The following is a 27433-nucleotide window of genomic DNA, read 5'->3' on the forward strand; positions in this document are numbered from 1 at the left end:
GTAGGTCAATCAAAATAAAACTCACTCACCGAGCTGCACAGGCTGCACTAGCACTGTTTAACCATAGGAACTGGCAACACAAACGTCTGGCTCCTACCGTCCTAATTAATCAGAGCAACGAGTTTATAAGCACTTTCACCACTTTCAGACGCCAAACTGAACAACAACTAGCATGCCAGCGACAAGCACCGTTACTTCCTGGTTCACGGCCAATAAAAACACTTTACAACTGGATGCAGACAGTACAGAGAGAGTGGTCTTATTATTTTTTTTTTTTTTTACTAAAACGGCTACATCAATATGTACTAAGCCAAAACAAATGTAAAATCTCTGTACCTGATTTTTCAGTGACAAAATTTCTTAACTTTTCCATGACTTTTTCATGTCCTAATGTGAATTTTCCATGAGTTTACGACACCAACATGTGTAGAATTGATCAGACTTTTAGGGCTAAATATGAAACGTTAATTCTCTCCACTCACCTTATGGTCTGGTTTTATGTTTTTTTTAATTCAAAATCCTGTCAGTGCATTTATTGTCGTCTCTTTCAATTTAAACAAAAGGCGCAGATGTTCGGAAATAATCATAAAAGCCTTAACAGAACGCTGTAGTTGCGTGAAAGAGATACTAAAATTCCATGACTTTTCCAAAACTTGACCGTGGGAACCCTGTTTCTACTGTTTCAAAAATATAGTGTTGTAGTCAGTGTTGGGGAGTAACGGATTACATGTACCGCCGTTACGTAATCAGAGTACAAATTATGAGTAACTGTATTCCGTTACAGTTACTGTTTCAATGAGTGGTAATTGGATTACAGTTACTTTGCTGAAAATGTGGATTACAAGGCGGTATTTTTCCTGTTTTCACATTTTGTGCTACCTCGCATTTATTTATTTTTTTATTTCGGTAATTTCACTCATTGCCGGAAACCCAAACAGAACGCGACAGTAAGAGCGATGTAAACGTCATGTTAAAGTTGGCGGTGTCAGTCACACAGTGGAAGCAGCAGTGCATTGGTAAAAACGCATTTGTGTCTTGGAAATTCTTCTCCCGATGTGAGATATATATAAAAAAAAAAACAAATATAAAATCGCCTACAACTTAAATGTGAAACAGGAGCTACTGGCACTGGTGAAAACAACCTGCATAGACTCATAATATCTGCACTACTGTCCTATAGTGACCTGCCACATGAGTGGACACACACACACACACAAACACACACACACACAAACACAAACACACACCTTCATCATCCTCATCAACCTGAGAACCCGTGGACCACGTCTCCTTCCGTAGTTACTGTGCGGACACCGCCGTCTCGTGCGCCGTGTGTGGACCGTGTTTTCTCGCGTAAACCGCGCTTCCTCCTGTGAACCTCTAAACCAGAACTAACACCAGGACTAAACCAGAACTAACCCAGGACTAAACCAGAACTAACCAGGACTAAACCAGACTGAACCAGGACTAAAGCAGGACTGAACCAGGTTTAAACTAGGACTAAACCACGACTAAAACCAGAACTAAACCAGAACTAAAGACCTGAACTAGAATCAGGAGTAAACCAGGTCTAAAAATCAGGACTAAACCAGGACTAAACCAGGTCTAAACAACATGACACCTAACAGTAGGTTGACATAATTTAAGGTGATCTCATATAAAAAATAATTTCTCTATCAATAATATTTTTTGATGGTGAAGGAAAGGCTGATCTTGTTACTGTCTTTTAACAGACAAAACCTCTTATATTAAGATGTCCTGGTCTTTGTTTCTCTACAGTTGCTTATTCATGGAGACTTGGACTCAGACAATTTGAAGACAACAAACAAGAATTTCAGGATGTGGTTGCTACATTCATGTCGTTTAAAAAAACATTACAATATCAAGTAATCCAAAGTAATCAGATTCAGGTTACTCACTTTAAGTAATTTAATGGATTACGTTACAAACTACATTTTGGGGTGTGTAATCTGTAATCTGTAGGGGATTACATTTTAAAAGTCACCTTCCCAACACTGGTTGTAGTCAAGACCGCGCTAATCGAGACCAAGACCTGTCCACGGAGACCACAGAGTCCCGAGACTACAACAAGCCCAAAACCTCTGAGAGTCGAGACCGAGACAAAACCGAGACCAAATCAAGACCTCAATGGCCACAACCAGACAAAGATATAGACCAAGGGGTTCAATTATAAGTGTGTCAAAATCCACTTGAAACAAATTGCGTGGACAAAACATAAAATCTACATTCATAAAACCCTCCTTGTGCACTTCTTCACGTACACATTCTGCTTCTTCGACTGTATAAAGACGTGGGCTAAGCGAGTCTAATTTCATCCACAGTGGCTCCGCTCAAATGAAGCGATTCCAGGGGAGAATTTGGACACTGCCTCTATATTATGAATAGGATATTTTAACGGATATAATAGCGAAATTAAAACACCAGGATCATGTCGAGCGGGTTAATACAAACATTTAAAGACCAAAATGACGATGCTCATAGCAGCAGTTACAGAGAGAGACAGAAATATTCCAATGAAAATCAATGAGTGCCAAGGTCAGTAGGAGCTGGAAAAGCCACACGCGAACTTCTTATTTGGAACGTGGCGGTAGCACGGTAGCTATGTCCATTTACATATACAGTCTATGGTTTTAACACACTGATTTATCCTGTTAAGAGCTTTATTGAAACAAGTGATGTTTTGCAGAAGAAGGTTGTTTAATTCTCATATCGCTTTGTGTACCCTTGGCATGTACAAGTTTGAGTATTTTTGACCACCATACTGCCACAATGTCATTAATCAAATTACCCACTGTGTTGTAAGTATGAGTGTTTGGTAGCTCTGTCTTTTGTCAGTCAACCCCAATTAACAAGTCAATATTTTATTCACCCCTGAGAGTAAATTTAAGCATATGAGCTGTTGAAATACAAACCCCCCCAAAAATCTGTAAGGCAAGGCAAGTTTATTTGTATAGCACAATTCGTACACAAAGTAATTCAAAGTGCTTTACAGAATAAGAAATACATTAAAATCATAATAAAAAACAAATCAAAACATAAAATAATCATGAAGATTAAAATTTTAAAAAAGAGAGACATAAATTGGAGAGAAGAGTGCAGAATGAAAACCTTTCAGTTATATGCACAGTTAAACAGAAATGTTTTGAGTCTGGATTTAAACAGCGTCACAGAAGAGTCTGTCTCACATGTTCAGACTGTTCCAGGTTTTAGCTGCATGAACCTGAAACACTGACTCCCCTTGTTTAGTCGTGACTCTGGGCACCAGCAGGAGGCCGGTCCCTGAGCTCCTCAGAGTGTGAGATGTTCATATGACACTAACATGTCACAGATGGACTTTGGTGCTCGGCCATGGAGAGACTTGTACAAGCAGAGCTGCTTTAAAGTCTCTGAGGCACAGGAAGCCAGTGCAGAGACCTGAGCACAGGACTTATGTGCTCGTACTTCCTAGTTCGAGTAAGGACCCGAGCTGCAGCGTTCTGGATGTTCTGGATGTTCTGGATGTTCTGCAGCGTCTCACAGCTCGTTTTGAGAGACCAGTGAGCAGAACATTACAGTATCTAACCTACTGGAGACAAACGCATGGATAAGTTTCTCCAAGTCTGATTTAGACAGTAAACCTTTGATTTTCGCTATGTTTTGTTCTGTAGAATTGGTCTTTAATTAGAGTTGGTAAGTCTGTAAAGAAGGACCTGAGTGAGAGAAGCGTTCAGCTCTAATCAAATGAAGCTCATCGAGGCCAACGGTTAAAGGAGCGAATTTGGAGCCAAGTTCCATATTTGGAATTCCGACCACAAGTATCGACAAGGGCGACGGTAATGCCTGTGTGAGTAGGAAGAGGCGTGCACCAAGTTAGTACAAGTTGAAGTTCACCAAGTTTGCACCAAGTTTTTGAGACTGGCTCGAGAAAATTGTTTTATTTTGTTTATTTTATTCATTTGACCTCTCAGGTTGTATTTGAATTAATTTGTGAAGAACAGTTTTTGTATGTTATCTGGGAGCAAGTTGAGTTTCGCATGAATAACATTTTTCCAAGGTTTTTCCAATAGAACATGAATTAGACCCAGAGTCAAAGGAGCCAGAAGTGCACCAGTGCTCACTTCCATGTCCATGTATATCGTCTGGTCAGAAGATTCTGTTAAATAAGTAGTTTTCCATCCAGTAGACAAACTTTATCGATCCAAAAGGGGAAATTCGTTGAACACAGACGCTCACATATTACAATAAAGTAACAAAGCACTTAACAAGAAATGGCAAATGAATTAATAATGCATAAAATTGTAAAACTCCCTTTGTACCTCTGCCGTTTAATATGGTTTTGTACAAGCTTAAATTGCCCAAATCTCTCATGTCGATATAATACTTAGAGTGGGACTAAACGCTGTTCCGCTGTAATAATGCCGTCTCTTAAACGTATTAAGACATATCGTATCGTAAATATCCCGTGACATCCATATTACCGAGCACATGCAGCATGAGCCCGGCCCTCAAAAGGAGCTGCTGATGGTAATGTCTGCAGACAGCATCATGATTCCTCCGTGATTTAGTGCACGCCTTCCCCGCGTACAGCTGGAACACGCTAGCACATCGGTTATGGGTGCCACGTGCAATTTCTCACACTCTCTCCACCGGACATTCATTTGGAGGTGTCATCTCCTCGGCTCCCGTGGGTGCTCTGCGGAGACGGTTACGACTGTCGGCAGCTATTTCGGTTATTAATACAAGACAAGTGACAAGGGGAGGGTCAGTTGGTAAATGTGTAGCTCTGTCGTAGCGCTGTGTTAGATAACGTGAGCGCGATAAAAATAAGTTGAAAGCGGCGTTATGGATTTTTCCGGTCTTCTGCGTGTCTCCGAGGAAATACAGCTGCATGCACGTATATCTCTGCATGTTCTACGGACGGGTGTTGAAAACTAGTACCACCTAAAATCATAGACTGTATCAAGTAGTGGACTGAGGGAGTGTGATGGTAAAATTGGGGGTGTCAAATTATTCAAATTCGCGTTAATTGCGATTAATTAATTACAGTCATATTTAGCGCATTATGTTTTTTAATCGCGTTAATCTAATTTTTAATCTCTAACTTTACTGTAAGCGAGTTTCTTTATTATAAAACCTGTTTTTATGTGTTGTTGGGACAACAACACACACACAAAAAAATTTATCTTTTTTTTTTATTTCGGTAATTCCACTCATTGCCGGAAACCCGCACAAAACGTGCGCAGTAAAAGCGTCGTAAACGTCATGTTAACGTTGGTGGCGTCAGTTGCACGATGGACGAGGTCGAAGAGTCAGTAGAACAGAAGCAGCAGTGCACAGGTAAAAAACACATTTGTGTCTTGGAAATTATTCTCCCGACGTGAAATATAAAAAGAAAATAACAAATATAATATCGCCTGAAAACAACCTGCATAGACTCATGATGTCTGCACTACTGTCCTATACACACACACACACACACACACACACAAACACACACAAACACACACAACACACACACAAACACACACAAACACAAACACACACACCTTCATCATCGTCATTAACCTGAGAACGCACGGACCACGTTTCCTTCTGTAGTTACTGCGCGGACACCGACGTGCTCCCCGTGAGCCGTGTACGTTTTCTCGCGAACGCGACGTAAACCGCGCTTCCTCCTGTGCGCCTCTAAACCAGGACTAACACCAAGACTAAAACCGGGACTAACCCAGTCCAGGACTAAACCAGGACTAAACCAAAACTAAAACCAGGTCTAAACCAGGACTAAAACCAGGTCTAAACCAGAACTAAAACCAGGTCTAAAGCAAGACTAAACCAGAACTAACACCAGGACTAAAACCAGGATTAATCCATTCCAGGACTAAACTAGGACTAAAGCAGGTCTAAACCAGGACTAAAACCAGGACTAAAACCAGTGATCTCATATATAAAGCATTTCTCTATCAATAATATTTTTAATATGGTTAAGGAAAGACTGGACTTTTTATTGTCTTTAAGTAGACAAAAGTTATTATGTTCAGATTTCCTCGTCTTTGCTACTTTACAGCAAACAGTTTCTTATTCATGGAGACTTGGGCTCAACAGTCAATTTGGAGAGATTTGTTAAACAATAAATTACTTTATAAAGTCACTTTCAGTCTTTTGATCTGCCACAATAATAATAATGAATTTAAATGAAAATACCTCAAATTGAAGGCTTTTCTCAGCCATTTTTAGGTGAGATTAAAATTAGATTAATTAGATTAATTAATTACAGATCATAATTAATTAATCTCTCAGTTTTTTTTATCGCATGACAGCACTAGTTAAAATTGCTTTATGACATTGTTCCCTCATCAAAAGCATGTCTGATGAGGTTTTAGACATCAACATCATGTATATTTGAGTCATTTAGTAATCTCTTTTTTCACTTTTGGCTCTTCCGCAGGTTCTGCTGACCCTCCCTGCCCAGTCCTTCTCTTAAACTGCACTGAGACCTTTGACTGAGACACAAAGGTCACTGAGATGTGCAGTGGAAATCTTGCATCAACAGCAACAGTAGTGCCTCTGCTCAATTTCATTTCCCTCTAGGTCAGTAAGTCTTTATTTATATAGCGCTTTCACAGACATTTTCTGTCCCCAAAGATGCTTTACACAGCATTATTCAGCATTATTCATTCAGCATTCATTCATACAAGAACGCCAGATGTTGTAGACTGTGCACCGGCCAATCAGCGAAGAGCTGTGAAGTCATGACGTCAGACTCAAGCATCTGTCTGGGTCCCTTTTGTGGTACAACACAAGAGTAAACAAAGCGTTTGAGATGGATGTAGACAAAGACAGACATTCTGTGTTGGCAACGATTCCCGAGATTGAATATTTAAGAGAGAGAATGTTTGTTTAAAGAGAATGTTTGGGGAATTTTATCAAGGGGAAATACGTTATTGCCCTTCTTCCTACAGGATTTGGCACATTACATACGTCACGACCAAATAGCAGCAATTGCTTAACTGAAAAAAGTACCCGCCAACCATCGAGTAAATGAATCCTAATGCTGCGAGGTTAGACGGTTTCCACGAAGTGAAACCGGCTGATGAATCAGGTTAATAGTGTGCTGCAGCAAAACTTGAATTTCCCTCGTGATTAATAAAGTATCAGTCTCTCTCTCTCCCTCTTCTTCTATTTGAACCCTCCTTAAAGTTAGTTGTAAGATCCTGTCCAATGCTCCACCTAGACGCCTATGTCACTCATGCTCCCAAACAACAATTCTCCATAAATTTACAAAAACATGACACAAAACTGTACACAGCAACTTGACAAACCTGATGTAACGTGCAGTAGTTTCATTAGTGGGCTGCTCGCTGAAGTCAACTCATAACACAAGTAGCTTTTGGCTTCGGAAATAGCATTTTCTAAACAATAAAATGTAACATTACAATCAAATGTAAATAAGCGTTAGCAGTTAATAGACGTAAAATACCCCCTTTTTAAATAATACTGCTTTCTTTTCTTTTCCCGTATCTGTGTAATCCCTCAATGGTCCAGGTAGGTTCTATAGTGATCAATGGGCGTATATTAGTCTACGTGCTCTTACATCCAGTTTACACCAAAACAGGAACAGCGCTTAAAGGTTGTATAGAGGATTTTCCAAGGAACGAGAAATCCAGCGACTGTTTGTCCTTTTTCAAATGTTGCGCATGCGTGAAACCACCCCCCCTCCCCTACAGCTCCTACGTAGAAACGCCTCCTCCCGCCTCCTCTTTACGCCAGAAACAGGTTTGTTTACAGCCGCTGCACATGACTTGTAAACAACTAACTACAGTGTTGGTTAGGCAAGACGGAGAAGTGAGGAGCGGGGGAGCGGGTGTGCGGACATTTCGTGCACGGAGATTCCGTGAGGAGCAGGGAGAAGAGCGGAACGGGCAGAGAGGGTGCGCGGAGATTCCGTGCGAATGAACTAGCTACTACTACAACACACAGCTGCAAGCGGACTCTTTCTTTGCCTTGAAAATTACGTTTTCAGACATAGGATATCGCAGTCTAGCTCTTGGAAATAAAGTATGTTTTCATAATAAGCAGAAGTTTCCTGTCCAGGAGTAATTTGTGGACCAGTGCGTCAGTCTTTAGACCCTGCGTCTGCTTCATCGCTGGAATGAATCTCCAAGAATCACCTTAGTTTGGCTTCGCTGCTTTTCCCCTTGTCTTCTTCTTTCAGCGAATCCTCAAAAACTGACTTTCTTTTGCGGCGAACTGCTCCTGGATTCTTGTCGCCATTGCAACAAACTTTGTGCGAAACTGCGAGGAAGATATAGGTCAAAAAAAGCCGCTAAGAACTGTTGCGTTGGTGGAGTAAACAGCGTCTGTGCGTCTGTGGACTGCGTGACAGGCGTACGTAAACCACGTACCGGCGGCGCGCAGGCAAGTCAGTTACGCTAGAAACGTAGGGAGTTTGATTGACAGCCTGTCAACTAACAGATAACGAGGCAGTGTCGTTATCTATTGGCAAATGTTTAGCCCCACCACGTCCAGAGTTGATGAATTTTTATTCTCTTTTTTTTGGTCATCATAATTACAAGGCTACTGCACCTCTATAATGCTATCATTGACAATTTGAAACAAAAAAAATCCTCCATACAACCTTTAAGCCCAGCAGAGCAGCATACGCACATGTGTTGCTTTTCCATTTTGAAGGGTCCGACAGGCATCAATACGTGCGGCTCAATTGAGGTCGGATCAAAGACCGTGCGCTGCATCGGGAGCTCAGGGAATGACTCCTGATGGACTACGAACGGTTAATAGTCGTGGAGGGTAAATATAGAACGCTTCACGAGTCAAGCATCAATTTCACAAAAACAACTTCTGAAGGAAAAGGAGCAAGCCGAAACTTAGACGGTCAGTAAGCAAATAAATACGGCACAAGCTCCGACAGCCATGGCTTTTTATATCTGCAAAGCATCATCTCTCATGTCAATCTCTGTAGAGTTTTGAAAAGTAATTCATCTGACCAAAATGATTATGCGAGAAATATAAATAGAATATACAGAGGCTGGTGAATCAGGAGCAGCTCTGATGTCTCTGCTGTAAAGTGACTCTTTTCGCAGCTTTGCCTACGTCGTGCGTCACTGAGGTTCTAGGTGTAAATTCCAGGTTCTACAGTTCAAGTCCTGTTTTTAATATCGATACCTGCGCAAAGTATCTAGATTTGATACTAGTTTTAATCAATTAGTATCTGCTTTTCAGTTTTTTGTGTGAGGAAATGAATAACACCAAATCCAATTTTAAAAAAAGTTATTTTGTTTTGCCTAGAGGGACTCAAAATAGATCTTTGGTCTGGTTTCAAAAGGTAAAAGGAACAGGGTCATGCGACAAACCATTTGTACGAAGCTAATTACCGGTGATTTTGAGAGCGCTGCTAGAGTGTTCTTTTTTAATTAAAATGAAATTAAAATATTTTGCTTCAATTTGTTTTGTCTCTTTATCCAAGTTCATTTCAGATTTTTGGAGGCAGTGGTTTAGTGGTAGAGCGCTCGTCCATCAACCTGAAGCTGAACAGTTCCCGTACCACTCTGACCTGTGATTTATTTTTTAATTTTTTTTTTTTTAAGTTTTATTTATTTAAAAGGGACAATGCATATTCATGAACATATACTTATATTCCAGAACTAACCCAAAAACTACTTTTCATCTGTAGTTCCTGGTATGAACTACATTTTATATTGTAATTACCATAGGAATACTGTGAGTTATTGATTATTGGGTCCATTAGTGGCAGCCTTGTTTCCGTCTGTCTACCCCAGGGCAGATATGACCAGAGGTGGGACCAAGTCGTTGTTTTGCAAGCCTCAATTATGTCTCAAGTCAAAGACATGCAAGTCCAAGTTGAGTCTCGAGTCACTGGCCCATAAGTCCAAGTCAAGTCCAAGTCGTCTGCTGTGAACTTCAAGTTATTTCAAGTCTTTAAACAAACAAACAAAAAAACTACCAAATATAGCTTAGATTTTTGCAATTTATCTGAATTTTGAACTAAATTGTACTTAAAAAAGTCATGGTACATTTATATATGAATATTTATACAGTATGAGTTGTAGAAATGCTATTTTTTCCTTTTTAAACGTCTTGACAAGATCTTAATGTGAATCATCACGGTCAGAAAAGAAAGAATTCAGATTTAAAAGTGCTTACACAGCAAAAAATGAAATCTAGTTAAGATGACTTGAATTAAGAAGGTTTTATCATGATTTTAGTAAATTTCACTTGACAAGTTAAAATTATCTGCCAGTGGAATAAGACTTTTTAAACTTAAAATATGAAAATCCATCTTGCTACATACAAAAAAAAAACAAAACAAGTCAGGTCTGTGGACAGCCAACCCCGCTCACAGACAGAATGCCTGTTTTTCTTGGTATTTTGAGTTATAAAACCACCTGTAACTGAATAAATGTACAATAGAGCTGTTTAATGTCACACTGTGGATCATTCCTGGCGCAAAACAGTGCAGCGCGGCGCGGGAGCGGGACTACACAACACAGGAGTTGGCGAGTGCGACGATAAACTGCAGTCCCACAAACTAAATATGAGCATAAAGTAAAATATACAAATGATGAATGATGAATATAAACATAAATAGTTTGTGCTGGATATTTTATTTGGCATTAATAAAAACATTTTAAGCAGCAGACCGTCCCCCCTCCCCTACACTGCACGGACCGTCCCCCATCAGGTACGTCTTGTGGACAGTCCCTAAACCACGACTAGGACAGGACTAAACCAGGTCTAAAAACAGGTCTAAAACCAGACCTACAACAGAACTAAAACAGGATTTAGCCGGGATTTAACCATGCTGCCGGACCGCCCACCGCTCCTCCTCCAATTTCTTTCTGCTTCTCCGTGTTTGATAGAGTTTAAGAAAGCATATGTTCCCATCCTGCGGGATTTACGGGCAGGAGTGGGACAAAATATCGCAGATGCAGGTGGGAGCGGGACTGAACGTTACAATTTTTTGCGGGAGCGGGCAAGCAAGAGTGGGCGGGAGCGGGACTGCACAGTGCGGGTGTGGGCAGAAGCAGAATTTTCAGTCCCGCGCAAACCTCTAATTCCAGGCACACCAACGCAATGGCATATCCGTAGCAACAAGCAGGTGAAGCGTCCTCCAGCAGAAAAGTTACACAATGCACCTTCAACTACACAAAATCAGACCTCTTGTAGTCCCAGTTAACTCTTTCTGGTCAGATTGAAGTGTAACTTGAGTAGGCTTCAGACAGAGCTGTGCCTCCAGTTAGCGTCACACTCCCAGCTCTGTGCAGCAGCAGCCCGTCTCCACCGAAACACATTTCTCGATTCAGTATATGAGTGTTTGCTCCATTGTTACACGAGCGCAGCAGAAGCTCAGGATGTAGCCAGGAGGGATACCTGGGCGAGGTTGAAAGGAATATTAGATCACAAGACAAACCAAAGCTGTGTAGAAGGTGAGAGCCACAGAACAGTGATGGGTCCTTCAGTTCACATAACGCGCTCACACTTAATTAAACGAGACACATTGGTACATAATTAAAATGCCCCGATATGGAGTAAATAGAGATCTGAACAAAAGGTTTCAAAAAGTGAGAAACAGAACTAACGGTCTAATGTTATTCCTCACTTACCTTATGCGTTCTGAGTGTCCTGTCACTTTTTTCCAACCTTTTTCTAGTTTTGCTGTCAACAACACCCGGCTTGTGAATGTGCACTTCCTGATTATTGGACAATACAGTACTTTTTAATTAGATGCAAATGTGTAAACTGTTTCTTTCTTTGTTTTATTTTGTTTATCGTATTTTCCGGGCTATTAGACGCGCTCTTAAGCCTCTAACCCCATCAAAAAACAAAAAGCGCATCCCACAATCCAGAGCGCCCTACACACGAATCCACTCGGGCGTCCCAGCACGACTTCAGTAAACTACAAAGCCGCACCACCCGCAGCGCACGCAAACACACACGGAACAGACAGCGACCGCACGGCGAAACGCACCCGTAGCCACACTCATCGCTCCACGCCGACGAGGAACGAACCGAAAAAGCGAGTCCAATGTGCCACTTCTAGACAAAACTGAACAACCGAGTCACTACAAACACGCCGACAATCCGTTGGTCCCAGACAGCACCCTCCCTACACGCCACAACTGAACAAAGCCCAGAGTCACCGTGAACGCCACAAACAAACAAAACCACTCACCCATCACACTGTTGTGTTTCGTTTAAAGTCCGTTGTGGTTTATTTCTGAAAAAAGTTGGAAAATAGACCATTTAATGACAGTGCGTCTTTTAATCCAGAGCGACTAATAGCCCATAAAATACGGTATTTATGAGACAGGGACAGTGCACAACATAGATTAAAGGGACAGTTCGGAATTTTGAACATTAGGCCTCATTTTCTATTGAGCCAGAGTGTTTGAGACGTGTGGAGACACTTTTTTAAAATGTTCCATCCAGTCCTTGTATTTGCAGAGGTCGCTGGTGCTAGGCTAGTGCATGTCAATGGCCACAGTTAGCCTGCCACTAAAAACAGTCTTACCCACTCCACAAAACACCAGAAACAAAACTATTATAACGCCAGAATGACATTTTAGAGTAAAACCAATCTCGCATTTGAAGGATTTATGTCTGAGCAGCGGCAGCGAGTTGTACTTCCTGATATAAAGCTGGGCAGTGGACTGATATAGGAGAAAATAGTCCCTCAACATGCGATGATTCATGCAGTGCAAGGTTAGTTTTATTTCATACATTATTCTATCGACACAGACATTCACATCGACAGTCTGGTGTAATAATAGATTTTCTTCGGGTGTTTTGTGGACTGTTTTTAGTGGCAGGATAACTATAGCCCAGCGACCTCTGCAAACACAAGGACTGGATGGAATATTTTAAAAAGTGTCTCCACACGAGGAAATGAGGTCCTATGTCCAAAACTCTGAACAGTCCCTTTAACCTTAACAGGAGAGATGCATTGTACCAGGTTGCAGCCCTAGAGCTCATTTCCACCTGTGTCCCTGGTGCATGTTTTTTTTTTAGGTTTTTGATGGGGCAAACTGGAGTGCACAGAGGAGCTCATGGTTATTGTACAGAGTTAATGCAAAGATGAGCTTGAGTTGTGTTAATTTAATTTTGAATGAATAGGCAATAGGTATTATTTTTGTATACAGAGGTGTTTTTATTAATGTCACAAAAGCTCTTTGTTCCTAAATGAACATTGTGGAATTTATTTTTACAGTGGATTTGGGGGGTTATTTTTCCTGTACAGATATCGAGATTTATATCATATATCGAGATATAGCAAAAATATATCCAGATATATATTTTTTTTGCTCCATATCACCCAGCCCTACTATTAACAAACTTATTTAGATCAACTTGTTACCATGTTTCATACTTTTGTTCTATACTCTCCCCTCCCTTTGCTCTCCACGCTAAGTCACTCCCCTTCCAGAGCACTACCAAAACACAATCAGCCTGCATCCCATTAAAGGTTGTATAGAGGATTTTTTCAGGGAAGAGAAATACAGCGACAGTTCTTTTACAAATGTTGTGCATGAGTGACACCACCTTCCTCCTCCACAGCTCTTTCAGTAGAAACATCTCTTCCTGCCTCTTTACTCTAGAAATCACGTTTTTTTTTACAGCCAGTGTGCGTTCAGAATTACTGTTGAAGTTTCCTGTCTAGAAATAATTTAAAAAACAAACGACACGTCAGTTTTTAGACCCTTCGTCTGCTTCATTCGCGCCATCGCTGGAAGGAATCTCCAAGAATCACCTCGGTTTGTCTTCACTCCTTTTCCCCCTTCTCTTCGTCTTTCAGCGACCTCAAAAACCGACTTTCTTTTGCGGCGAACTGCTCGTGGATTCTCGTCCGCCGTCGCAACAAACTTTGTGCCAAATGTGAGGAAGCGACAGTTTTGAAAAAGCCTCTAAGAACCGCTGCATAAACCACGTAATCTCCGCATCCCGACAAGTCAGTTACACTAGTAGGGAGTTTGATTGACAACCTAACAGCCAATAGATAAAGAGGCAGCCTCGTTTTCTATTGGCTGATGTTTATCTGGCCTCAACACGTCCAGAGATAAATTTTCATTCTTTTTTTTTTTTGGTCATCATAATTACAAGGCTGCTGCGTCTCTGTAATGGTATTTTAAACTTTCATTGACAATTTGAAACAAAATAAAAAAATCCTCCATACAACCTTTAATGAAACTACTGCACATCACATTTTTGTTTCTGTTTGTCAAGTTGCTGTGTTCAGTTTTGTATCATGTTTTTGTTGGAGCACGAGTGCCGTACGTTCGTGATCATAAGTAGGGTTTGAAAAGGGCCCTGGAGAGATCACTAGATTACTCAAACATGCAGAGAAGACATCTAAAACCTCTTCAGGCATGTTTCTGATGAGAGAACAACGTTATAACCTGGCAGATTTGCAAAGTCATACCTTGATTCTGCACATTTTGTTGTCATTTATTTTTGCTCTGGCCTGTCTAGACATACAGTAGTTTTGAAACAATACATAGTGCTATTTTGAGTCTATGTAATCATACTTTTTAAAACTTGCTCCATACTTTTTAATGTCTCCTCGATGCCCTGTACATACATTACGCTGTTTGCTGTTGAATTTGCATGTTATCTGTTTGCTTGGTTGCTTCTTTTGCCCTCAATTAATCTGCAAGATGAGAATTTCTATAAGCAGCTCCAGGCATTTGAGGGTAATGAAAATGTTCTTTATAGATTTATTATAATGGCTCCATTTAAAACAGCACCCTCGACAATAAAAATAAATAAATAAATAAATAAATAAATAAAGCAAAGAGTTGTGTTGTTTGCATCTCAGAACCTAGATAAGATATTTAATAATTAACATTCACATTTAAAGGTCAAACAACATGTAAAAACACATACATTTTCCTTCATTGTAAACCACAATATTAATCTAAAACAACTTTAAAAAGGTCTGCCGTACATCTCTGTCTAAAAGCCTCGGGCCACTCCTTTGAGGATTGTGAGGTCCAGATCTTGGCCAGAGAAAAGAATTGGTTTGAGAGGAGAGTTAAAGAGGCTATTTTTGTTAAGAAAGAGAATCCTTCCTTGAACAGAAATGGAGGACTCGGGCATCATTTGTCTCCTATTTATAACTTCATCCTCAAACCCAAATCAAAACAAACAAAGAAAACAACAGAGATAGCCAAGTCAGGCCCAGAGGTGTGAAAGCTCCATTATGGCAGTGGTGGGGAGTCGGGGCCTGCAAGTCCTTCTCTTCTGCCCTAAAAATACCTGATTGATTGATTATTTATTTCGGTTACAGGTATATTTTGACATTAATTCACAGACAGTCATATTTAACATACACAGACCGAAAAGGTGCAGGCTGCAGCTTAAGCTTATTATGCCTTTACCCTTTATTCCTTTGTCAGAGCTTCATCTTGACACCAGTTCATCTTCATAAATACAGCAGGAGGAAACAAACAAATCAGAAACAGAACAACAAACTACTACAGCACAAACTAAGTGTCATATTTCATGTATCTGTCCAGAGTTAAACATTTAAACTCCTTTGTAAAGTGAAACGGACTGGTGCACAATTTAAAGGTTGTATGGAGGATTTTTTTTCTTTCAAATTGTCAATGATAGCATTATAGAGGTGCAGTAGCCTTGTAATTATGATGACCAAAAAAAAGAGAATAAAAATTCATCAACTCTGGACGTGGTGGGGCTAAACATTTGCCAATAGATAACGACACTGCCTCGTTATCTGTGAGCTGACAGGCTGTCAATCAAACTCCCTACGTTTCTAGCGTAACTGACTTGCCTGCGCCGCCGGTACGTGGTTTACGTACGACTGTCACGCAGTCCACAGACGCACAGACGCTGTTTACTCCACCAACGCAACAGTTCTTAGCGGCTTTTTTTTGACCTATATCTTCCTCGCAGTTCGCACAAAGTTTGTTGCAATGGCGACAAGAATCCAGGAGCAGTTCGCTGCAAAAGAAAGTCAGTTTTTTTTGAGGTCGCTGAAAGAAGAAGACAAGGGGAAAAGCAGCGAAGCCAAGCTAAGGTGATTCTTGTAGATTCATTCCAGTGATGGCACAACTGAAGCAGACGCAGGGTCTAAAGACTGACGCACTGGTCCACAAATTACTCCTGGACAGGTCAAACTTCTGCTTTATTATGAAAACGTACTTTATTTCCAAGAGCTAGACAAACGTTTTTCAGGACACGAAAGCGATATCCTATGTCTGAAAACGTTAATTTTCAAGGCAAAGAAAGAGTCCGCTTGCTGCTGCGTGTTGTAGCTAGTTCATTCGCACGGAATCTCCGCGCACTCTTCTCTGCACCCCTTCCTGCTCCTCTCCCCGCTCCCCGCTCTTCTCCCTGCTCCTCACTTCTCCGGGCACGGAATCTCCGCGCACCCCCTCCCCTCCTCCTCTCCCTGCTCCTCACTTCTCGTCCGCGCACGAAATGTCCGCACACCCCTCCCCCCGCTCCTCACTTCTCCGTCTTGCCTAACCAACACTGTAGTTAGTTGTTTACAAGTCATGTGCAGCACCGGCTGTAAACAAACCTGTTTCTGGCGTAAGGAGGAGGAGGGAGGAGGCGTTTCTACGTAGGAGCTGTAGGGGAGGGGGGGTGGTTTCACGCATGCGCAACATTTGAAAAAGGACAAACAGTCGCCGGATTTCTCGTTCCTTGGAAAATCCTCTATACAACCTTTAAGGTTTTCTGTACAGTTGTTCCACAGCTCCAGCCCTTTAACAGATTTACAAAATTTCATAATGTTTGTTCTAATTTTCTTTTTGATAAACATGGCCGTACCTCTGAGCTCATATTGGCTCTTTCAGATTTTGAACATGTTCTGAAAAGATTTTGACAGGAGATTATTGTTTACTTTGAACATGATTTTCAGCGTATAAAGGTCGACTAAATCATAAAATTTCAGAGTTTGAAGGTTTATAAATAACACATTGGTTGGTTCATTATAAGTTGATAATGTGATCGCTCTTATTGCCTTTTTTTGCAAGGTAAAGACTGAATCACAAACTGATGTTAATTATATTATTCTTAAATAATTCCAAATGGTCTGTCCACTTCCTTTCAGAGCTTTTCCGATGGCTGTGCTGCTTCCACACATGTATTTTCATATTAAAGCATGTGACCAATCACATTTCAGCTGTCACTTGTTGCTAGGCAGAGTCAAAGTCAAAGAAACGTCCCTAAGGCTTTCACAATCCGTTCTGCAGGAACTCGAAAGCAAAATAAAAGTTGCTTCAACCAATCAGATTTTGAGTTGGTATCACCAGGACCTGTAGCAGCGAATGACGTCACTGGATTCAGAGCCGTGATTGGACAGTCAGAGAGCGAACCAGCCAAAGCAGCAAACTGCATCTGTAGCGGCTACGCCAATCGAAATAATTATTATTATTATGTATTCAGTACTATTATTACTGACCAGTGGTGTAGTGGGGATTTTTTAAGTGGGGCTACGTGATTCCTGACTGAACCAGGACTAAACCAGGACTAAACCAGGTCTAAAACCAGGACTAAACCAGGACTAAACCAGGTCTAAACCAGGACTAAACCAGGTGTAAACCAGGACTTAACCAGGTCTAAGCCAGGACTAAACCAGGTCTAAACCAGGTCTAAACCAGGACTAAACCAGGTCTAAACCAGGACTAAACCAGGTCTAAACCAGGACTAAACCAGTAAACCAGGTCTAAACCAGGACCTAAACCAGGACTAAACCAGGTCTAAACCAGGACTAAACCAGGTCTAAACCAGGACTAAACCAGGTCTAAACCAGGACTAAACCAGGTCTAAACCAGGACTAAACCAGGTAAACCAGGACTAAACAGGACTAAACAGGTCAAACAGTCTAACCAGGACCTAAACTAAACAGGTCTAAACCAGGACTAAACCAGGTCTAAAACCAGGACTAAACCAGGTCTAAACCAGGACTAAAGCAGGTCTAAACCAGGACTAAACCAGGTCTAAACCAGGTAAACAGGTCTAAACCAGGACTAAACCAGGTCTAAACCAGGACTAAAGCAGGTCTAAAACCAGGTCTAAACCAGGACTAAACCAGGACTAAACCAGGTCTAAACCAGGTCTAAACCAGGAAACTAAAACCAGGTCTAAACCAGGACTAAACCAGGTCTAAACCAGGACTAAACCAGGACTAAACCAGGTTTAAATCAGGATTAAATCAGGACTAAACCAGGTCTAAACCAGGACTAAACCAGGTCTAAACCAGGTGTAAACCAGGACTAAACCAGGTCTAAACCAAGACTAAACCAGGACTAATTTTGAACATGAGAGAGAGAAAGCGGTCACTTATCTACACACACCTCTGGGCGTGCACCTGCATAGACGGTTTGTGTCCTGTTTTAGTCCTGGTTCAGTCCTGGTTCAGTCCTGGTTCAGTCCTGGTTCAGTCCTGGACCCTCATGCTGCAGGTCAGTATAGGACAGTACTGGAGAGATCAGTGTTTCCTGCAGCACTTCATAGTTAAATCTTAAATACGCAGGGTTTGTGTGTTCAACATGTGTGAATGAAACAAAACACAACACAGTTTCTTTTATAGAACAGTGTGTGCACCATTTTGATCTCTGAGGGGACTGTTAAGTGCCAAACTAGGGCCTGTCTGAAGCTCTTGATGAATTAAAGTGGAACTAAACACCTAAACTCTGCCAAAACCACACTTCAAATAGAGCTGCTAAACTGGGCAGAACCTGGAGGACTGACTTACTCATGTGATCTTAGAAACTCACACAGAAGCTTTGGGTTACAAATTCCAGAGTTTACATCTCCCGGGTCCGTTTGGAAGGACAGAGTGGTGAAAATACTAACAGGGATTTTGTTTTCTTTCACAAATTAAAACACATTTAAGCAGAAATTCAGCTTTTTATGGTAAATTATGAAATGCTCACTAATAAAATCTTTCTAAAATGTGATTGGAAGATTGGTCCAGAGTATTATATTTTGAAAACACAGAATATTTTTACATCAAGCTGCATTTAAATTATAGGGTAAAAACTACGCATGGGATTTGTTTCATCATTTATTATGCATCTCCTGTCACAATAGACCAATAGACTGCACTTTTTTTTGGCACTTTTGCTTGACTTGCTGCCTTAAAATGACCATAAAGCTTTATCCGGACACTTTAGTGCAAAGGGATAACTGCACAAATGGCGACTAAACAGCTCTCTTTTAGGTTTGAGGTTTTTAAAAAAGGGCTGTGGGTGAGTTTTTAGTTTTTAAATTACATAATTGGGGAAAATATTCAATACTGGCTCTAGATATTGACCCAAAAATATCAGCGGTGCTTATTGGCCGTCGGTTGCGCTGGATTCTAAGTAATTGGTCGCTCTCTATTCTCAGTACCAACAAATGAAATAGTAACTACTACCGGAATACAGGTATGAAAAAATGGTTACTTCCGAACACTACTCCTTAATAATTAATTTGTCCGCAATATGAATCTGTGTATCATTCGTTCATTTGTTTTTCAACATAAAACCAAAAATAAGAAAATGAAAAAACAACAATTTTCTTCATTATTTGTCTACAAAACCAAAATGAAAAAAAGAAAACAAAAAAAAATAAATAAACAAACAAACAAAAAACAGGTAATGATTAGTTTCTACAGTTTTTGATTTTGTGTTTAAATGGATAACGGCCGTTTCCCTTTTCCGTGACTTAAACTGCGATGCCGGACTGAACCAGAACTAAAACAGGACTGAAACTGGACTAAAACAGATCTAACTAGGTCTAAACCAGAAATGAGCCACGACTAAACCAGGTCTAAACCAGGACTAAATCGGTCTCAGTCCTGGTCTCAGTCCCGGTCTCTGTCCAGGTCTCAGTCCCGGTTTCAGTCCAGGTCTCAGTCCAGGTCTCAGTCCCGGTTTCAGTCCAGGTCTCAGTCCTGGTCCTGGTCTGGTTCTGCTCTCAGCCCTGGTCTCGTCCCGGTCTCAGTCCCAGTCTCAGTCCTGGTCTCAGTCCTGGTCCTGGTCTGGTTCTGGTCTCAGTCCTGGTCCTGGTCCCAGTCTGGTCCCAGTCTCAGTGATCAGGACCTGGTTTAGTCCTGTTTTAGTCCATATGCAGCGCAAAAGTCCAGCATCGCAGTTTAAGTCACAGAAACATATCCATTATCCATTTTTTCCAAAAAATGAAAAAACTAAAAACTGAAAACTGAAAAACGTTATTTGTTTTTATTTTTGTTTTTTTATTTTGGTTTTGGAGACAAATAATGAAGAAAATAGTTATTTTTTCAGTTTCTTATTTTTGGTTTTATTTTGAAAACTGAATGAATGAAGAAACAGCATGTCCCGTCACATAAGTCTCTGTTACAGCTACTTGGGGTTTTAGCTTCTTTTCAATAAATCTGCAAAGATAATCAAGTTATGCAAATGTGTGTTCTTGTTGTTGTTGCACATGTGTTTCAGCAGCTGCTCTGATTTTGAGAAGATGATTACGTTGCTATCTCCAAATTTCCGAGATCTCATGAATGCAGCATGAACAGGAGTAAAGGAGAACAGTGTGATTGGACAAACATGTATCCACACTTCAAACTCAGCCTCTGCAGCGAGATGTTTGTATCAGAAACTCCTGGCTGTAATCAGGAGAGTCATGTGTGATGTCACCAAATACTTATATATATATATATATACATATATACACTTGTTTATAAAACAGACTTGACATATTCACTGTTGTTTTAATGATTAAATTAAATGTACAGGTGTTTAACATATCAATTATCGCATGTATCATGATAATATAATATCATGAATCATGTATCCAGTAGGGAACATTAATATCGCTTATCCTGACAAAAAGGGTAGGCAATAATCTTTCATGGGACATTTTATATAATCGTGAGACTTGCCAACAAAGATAACTGCCATTTTATCACCAAAATATGAACTCAACTAGAACATGGTTGTTTTTACCTATATATATATATATATATATATATATATATATATATATATATATATATATATATATATATATATATATATATATATATATATTGTGGTAAACTACTATTGTAGCCACAGATGCCTTGGGGCAGACTGATGGAACAGCAGCTGCCAATCTGCACCATCCGCCCTTCCAACCACCACCATCACTCACACACACACGACTGGCGTCCCACTGTGGCACCTGATTTTTCCCAGTGGTTTTCCATCCAAGTACTAACCAGGCTCAGCCTTGATGAGCTTCTGACAAGATCAGGCTTTGACAAGCTGGTACGGTCACAAAAGTTGCTTAAACATGGAAATTATTCATAACATTAAAATCAAATTAGTCATGTGAGCAACTTCCATAATTATAATGATATAATCATTAATCATAATTATTATCTAGCAGTTATGGGAGAGTATATGGAGCTGTGTTCCATATCTGAATAGGAATTGATTTACACACAAAATAGCAAAGAGAAACACCAGGATCACGTAGAATAATGAGGCTCACTGCAGCAGTTAAAACAGAGAGGGGTGACAATTATTAAATATCAATATGAAGTGAATTGGAGCCAGAGTCGACTATTCGGATGCAGCAGTGGGTTATAATATAATATCAAATACAGTCTGGGATCACAACCTACCAAAATGCACAGCCCCTTTTCAACTGATATGTCCTTCCTCTTGATATTCTTTAAAACATAAAACTCCATTCTTTTCGCTTTGGTTTCGAGAGGTGCCACTTGTTCAGAGGGAGCAGGTGAAGCGCTGGTGTCAGGTGTGCAGAGGAGATGAGAGCAGTGGAGCGCTAAGCTAACTGAAGCAGTGTAATAATAATCGAATGTAAGGGCCATCGCAGGCGTCGCACTCTGCATGACAAAGACGCCGAGCAGCCAGGGCCACAGACACAGAGGACAGAAGAAGGCTGCGTTTGTTTGATGTGAAGTGTTGGTAGTAGAGGTGTAAGGGCGAGACAAGCGCACTCATACCAATAGTCTTTTTCCACTGTATTAAAATGCTACGCTACTGGGGAGGTTAGGAATGTCACGATATCAGAGCTGAGTGTTAGGAATATTTTGAGAAGAAGCGAAACAATTGGATGGTTGTGAGAGTTACTGACGAAAAACTGTGAAATCCTTAAAGGTTGTATAGAGGATTTTTTTAAGGGAAGAGAAATACAGCGACAGTTCTTTTACAAATGTTGTGCATGCGAGTTTTTAGACCCTTCGTCCGCTTCACTCGCGCAATCGCTGGAAGGAATCTCCAAGAATCACCTCAGTTTGTCTTCGCTCCTTTTCCCCTCCTCTTCTTCGTTCAGCGACCTCAAGAACCGACTTTCTTTTGCGGCGAACTGGTCGTGGATTCTCGTCCGCCATCGCAACAAACTTTGTGAGGAAGTGACAGTTTGAAAAAGCCTCTAAGAACCGCGGCATAAACCACGTGATCCCTGCATCCCGACGAGTCAATTACACTAGAAACGTAGGGAGTTTGATTGATGACCTGACAGCCAATAGGTAAAGAGGCAGCCTCGTTTTCTATTGGCTGATGTTTATCTGGCCTCAACACGTCCACAGTTGATAAATTTTCATTCTTTTTTTTTTTGGTCATCGTAATTACAAGGCTGCTGCGTCTCTGTAATGGTATTTTAAACTTTCATTGACAATTTGAAACAAAAAAAAAAATCCTCCATACAACCTTTAAAGGGACAGTCCAGAATTTTGGACATAGGACCTCATTTCCTGGTGAGTCTGAGTGTTGGAGATGTGAGGAGACACTTTTTTAAATATTCCATCCATTGTATTTGCAGAGGTCGCTGGGTCATAGTTATCCTGTCACTAAAAGCAGTCTTAACCGCTCCACAAAACACCCGAAGCAAAACGAATTATTACTCCAGACTGTCCATGTGAATGTTTGTGTTGATAGAATCAGGGGTGTCGTGTGCGGGATACGTCCACCACCCACTTCTCCCGACGTGAGATATAAAAAAAAACCCTAAAAACTAAAAAAAACAAAAATAAATATAAAATAGCTACATCTTAAATGTCAAACCAGAGCTATTGGCAATGGTGAAAACAACCTGCATAGGCTCATGATGTCTGCACTGCTGATCCACAGACCTGAGACATGAGGGACCAGGACGGAAACCAGGACTGAACCAGGACTAAAACATGTCTAAATCAGGACTGAACCAGGATTGAGTGTCAGGAGGCGCCCGCACACAGTGTTGGGGAGTAACAGATTACATGTACCGGGATTACGTAATCAGAGTACAAATTATGAGTAACTGTATTCAGTTACAGTTACTGTTTCAGTGAGTGGGAATTGGATTACAGTTACTTCATTGAAATAAATGGATTACATGGCGGTATTTTCCGGTTTTCACATTTTGGACTAAACCAGGACTAAAACCAGGACTAAACCAGGACTAAAACCAGGACTAAAACCAGGACTAAACCAGGATTAAACCAGGTCTAAAAGAAGGACTAAACCAGGTCTAAAACCAGGACTAAACCAGGACTAAAACCAGGACTAAACCAGGATTAAACCAGGTCTAAAAGAAGGACTAAACCAGGTCTAAAACCAGGACTAAACCAGGATTAAACCAGGTCTAAAAGAAGGACTAAACCAGGTCTAAAACCAGGACTAAACCAGGACTAAAACCAGGACTAAACCAGGATTAAACCAGGTCTAAAAGAAGGACTAAACCAGGTCTAAAACCAGGACTAAACCAGGATTAAACCAGGTCTAAAAGAAGGACTAAACCAGGACTAAACCAGGATTAAACCAGGTCTAAAAGAAGGACTAAACCAGGTCTAAAAGCAGGACTAAAGCAGGACTAATGCAGGACTAAAACCAGGCCTAAAACCAGGACTAAACCAGGACTAAAACCAGGACTAAACCAGGATTAAACCAGGTCTAAAAGAAGGACTAAACCAGGTCTAAAACCAGGACTAAACCAGGATTAAACCAGGTCTAAAAGAAGGACTAAACCAGGTCTAAAAGCAGCAGGACTAAAACCAGGACTAAAACCAGGACTAAACCAGGTCTAAAACCAGGACTAAACCAGGATTAAAACCAGGCCTAAAACCAGGACTAAACCAGGTCTAAAACCAGGACTAAACCAGGACGAAACCAGGTCTAAACAATATGACACGTAACAGTAGAGTGAACATAATTTAAGGCAGCAGTGATCTCATATAGAAATCATTTCTCTATCAATAATATTTTTTATATGCTTAAGTAAAGACTGGGTTATTTATTTTCTTTGAAGCAGACAATTATGTTATGATTTCCTGGTCTTTGCTTCTCTACAGCAAACAGTCGCTTATTCATGGAGACTCGGGCTCAACAGAGAATTTGAAGAGAACAAGAATTTTCAGGACATGGTTGGTACATTCATGTAGTTTTAAAAAGCATAACAATATCAAGTAATCCAAAGTAATCAGATTACGTTACTCACTTTAAATAATTTAATGGATTACGTTACAAACTACATTTTGGGGTATGTAATCTGTAATCTGTAAGAGAATACATTTTAAAAGTCACCTTCCCAACACTGCCCGCACAGACCGTCAGGTGACTGTGGGAGAAAGGTCCAGCGTAGAACTCTGCACCTCATGGGGATAAGCACCAGCGTCGCCCGATCGCGCTTTGCAAACACCCTCCTCCACGGGCTCAAGATGCGACCACAGCAATATGGATATGTTATTTGTATTTACAGTATTTTAGGCTATATGTTGACAGTGTTGGGGAGTAACAGATTACATGTACCAGAGTTACGTAATCAGAGTACAAATTATGAGTAACTGTATTCAGTTACAGTTAGTGCTGAAGTGAGTGGTAATTGGATTACAGTTACTTTGTTGAAATACATGGATTACACGGCGGTATTTTCCTGTTTTCACATTTTGGACTATATCCCTTTTTTTTCTTTTTCTTTTTTTTTTCTTTTTTTTTTGGCAATTCCACTCATTGCTGGACACTAAACCAGGTCTAAAACCAGGTCTAAACTAGGTCTAAACCAGGTCTAAACTAGGTCTAAACCAGGACTAAACTAGGTCTAAACCAGGTTTAAACTAGGTCTAAAACCAGGTCTAAACCCAGGTCTAAACCAGGTCTAAAACCAGGCCTAAATCAGGTCTAAACCAGGTCTAAACTAGGCCTAAAACCAGGTCTAAACTAGGTCTAAAACCCGGTCTAAACCCAGGTCTAAACCAGGTCTAAACTAAGCCTAAAACCAGGTCTAAACCAGGTCTAAACCAAGACTAAACCAGGTCTAAACTATGTCTCAAACAGGATTTAACAAGACTAAACTTCTTCTATCAATAATATTTTTTTTATTTAGTTAAATAAAGGCTGGGCTTTTTATTTTCTTTTAGCAGACAGAACATCTTATGTGAAGATGTCCTGGCCTTTGCTTCTCTACAGCAAACCAAGTAATCCAAAGTATTCAGATTACGCTACTCTCTACTTTAAGTAATTTAATGGATTACGTTACAAACTACATGTTGGGGTTATGTAATCTGTAATCTGTAGGGGAATACATTTTAGAAGTAACCTTCCCAACACTGTATGTTGACAGTTAACTGTGTTTTAAACAGTTTATTTTCTTCTGCAAGCAGAGTAGACAACACAAAGTTCATTTCAAATTAGGAATTATGTTTAGAAATGTATTGGGGATTAAATGTACAATCAATGAAGTGCTAATAAATTCACATAAAGTCATATTTTTATACAGCACATTACTTCCTTTAAAGCACTCAGAGCACTTTACATCAAGAAGCCACTCACCCACTCACATGCATTCAAAGCAAACAACAACAACTACAAAGAATAAGTTTAGATGTGTGGGACAAAACAAACATTTTCACAAACTTGCTCACTTCTATTTTTTATCTGAGCGTAGATGTCTTCTGTATCATCTCTGAAAGTCCTAACGCCGTAAGTTCCAAATTCTTAGACCAGAGCTTTCAACTTTCATGTTGAGTTCTCATTTTATGTCATGTCTGTAACATTTTTGTACGTACGCTTTACAAATGAACCCTAAGAAAAGTGCAGTACTAGGAACAGCAAAGATACTACGCAGATCACCAAGCTCCCAGGCTCTGGTGGGGGACCCAACGAGAAAAAATGATTGGGACCCCCCAGGGAGGACGAGGAAGAGATGTTTTATTTTTTGATGAAACATGAAAAACACAACAAACTATTCACACTATTTATTTTCTATTCACTTCTACAATACACAGGTGTTTTAGCCTTTTGTCTACTGCCTCAAAGCGCAAACTGCAATACTTCCTCCAGACGTTGCCTCTTCCCCATAGGTCGGCACGCAGGTGACTGAAGGTGCTGTGGTCTCTTTTCTAAACTGATTCTGGCACAGTAGCCCTCTTCCTCTGCATCGCCCGCTTCAGAATGTGGCTGTTTCCAATAGGAATATTCAAAAAGTGATTAAAAAAAAAAAAAAAAAGTTTGTGTTTTTGTGTTGCACAGTGTGATTTCTTTTAACAAACACTTTCAATCATGTTTATTGTATTCTAGGGACATTTACTTTTCATCAGGCATCTTAGATTTTGACCTAACACTGCACTATGTTATTAGTTTTGTTTTGTTTTTTCAGACCAAGAGTTTGTTTTCATACTTGACAGTTTCGACTGCTCCCTGCGATCTTCCTCAGAGTTCCTCAGTGTTCCTCATGTTACTGTGACGTGTCCGGTCAGTTGATTTATAAAGGTTTTGGGGCTGTCTTCCTACCGGTGGAGGCAGGACGACAGCGCCACCTGCAGTTCGACTTCCTCAGGACAGTATCCCAGGTGTGTGAGAGTAAAAAAGCCCCCTCGTCCCGGTTTAAAGTCCCATGGGCACGTTTTTGTATTTCGATTGCCTCTTTAATCCAGCGGCGGTGTTTGTTTTCCTCTGTCCCAACGATGTTTGCTCCGTCTCAGTCCATAATGTCTCTTTTACAGTGCTCAGAAATGGCCGATTTGAGTCGTTCCGGTTCTGCTTTGTGTTTTGTTGCTCGTGTTTCACCTTCGCTGTTTCCTTCTCAGATTCTGTTTAATGTTCCTTTTTTCGTGTACGGAACGCTCTCCCTGTTTCCCCGATGTATGTTTTACATCATGTTTTAATTGAAAAACAAACTCTTGGTCTGAAAAAAAAAGGAACCTAATAACATAAAAAACATCGGAAGACCAAATGAACCTCATTGGACATTACACTGCACTCCTTGGCCATTGTAGGCTTTGTGCCCCAAAGACCATTCTGCCAATTTACCCTGTCCTCTCTGCAGTTTTGGGAATGTTACTGGTAACAGTGGGAACTCCAGAACGTTTCTTACTGATGAGGCCACATGCTCCCAGTTTTTTCCACTCAAATCAGTGAAGAAAATAGGGCTTGTGTAAAAGGTATCTACACAAAAAGTGTAGATGCTGCCAAGAAGATTGAAGGATAGA

The 27433-nt window shown here is 40.5% G+C and overlaps 1 protein-coding gene across 1 annotated transcript in view; it reads right to left on the bottom strand.

Moving 5' to 3' along the window:
* Positions 1-27433, bottom strand: part of brinp3a.2 (bone morphogenetic protein/retinoic acid inducible neural-specific 3a, tandem duplicate 2) — a 250612-nt gene that overhangs the window by 118676 nt on the left and 104503 nt on the right. The window lies entirely within an intron of this gene.

This window comes from Boleophthalmus pectinirostris, unplaced genomic scaffold, assembly GCF_026225935.1.
Source record: "Boleophthalmus pectinirostris isolate CB_2022bp ecotype Guang Dong unplaced genomic scaffold, ASM2622593v1 HiC_scaffold_7, whole genome shotgun sequence".
Classification (NCBI taxonomy): Eukaryota; Metazoa; Chordata; class Actinopteri; order Gobiiformes; family Gobiidae; genus Boleophthalmus; species Boleophthalmus pectinirostris.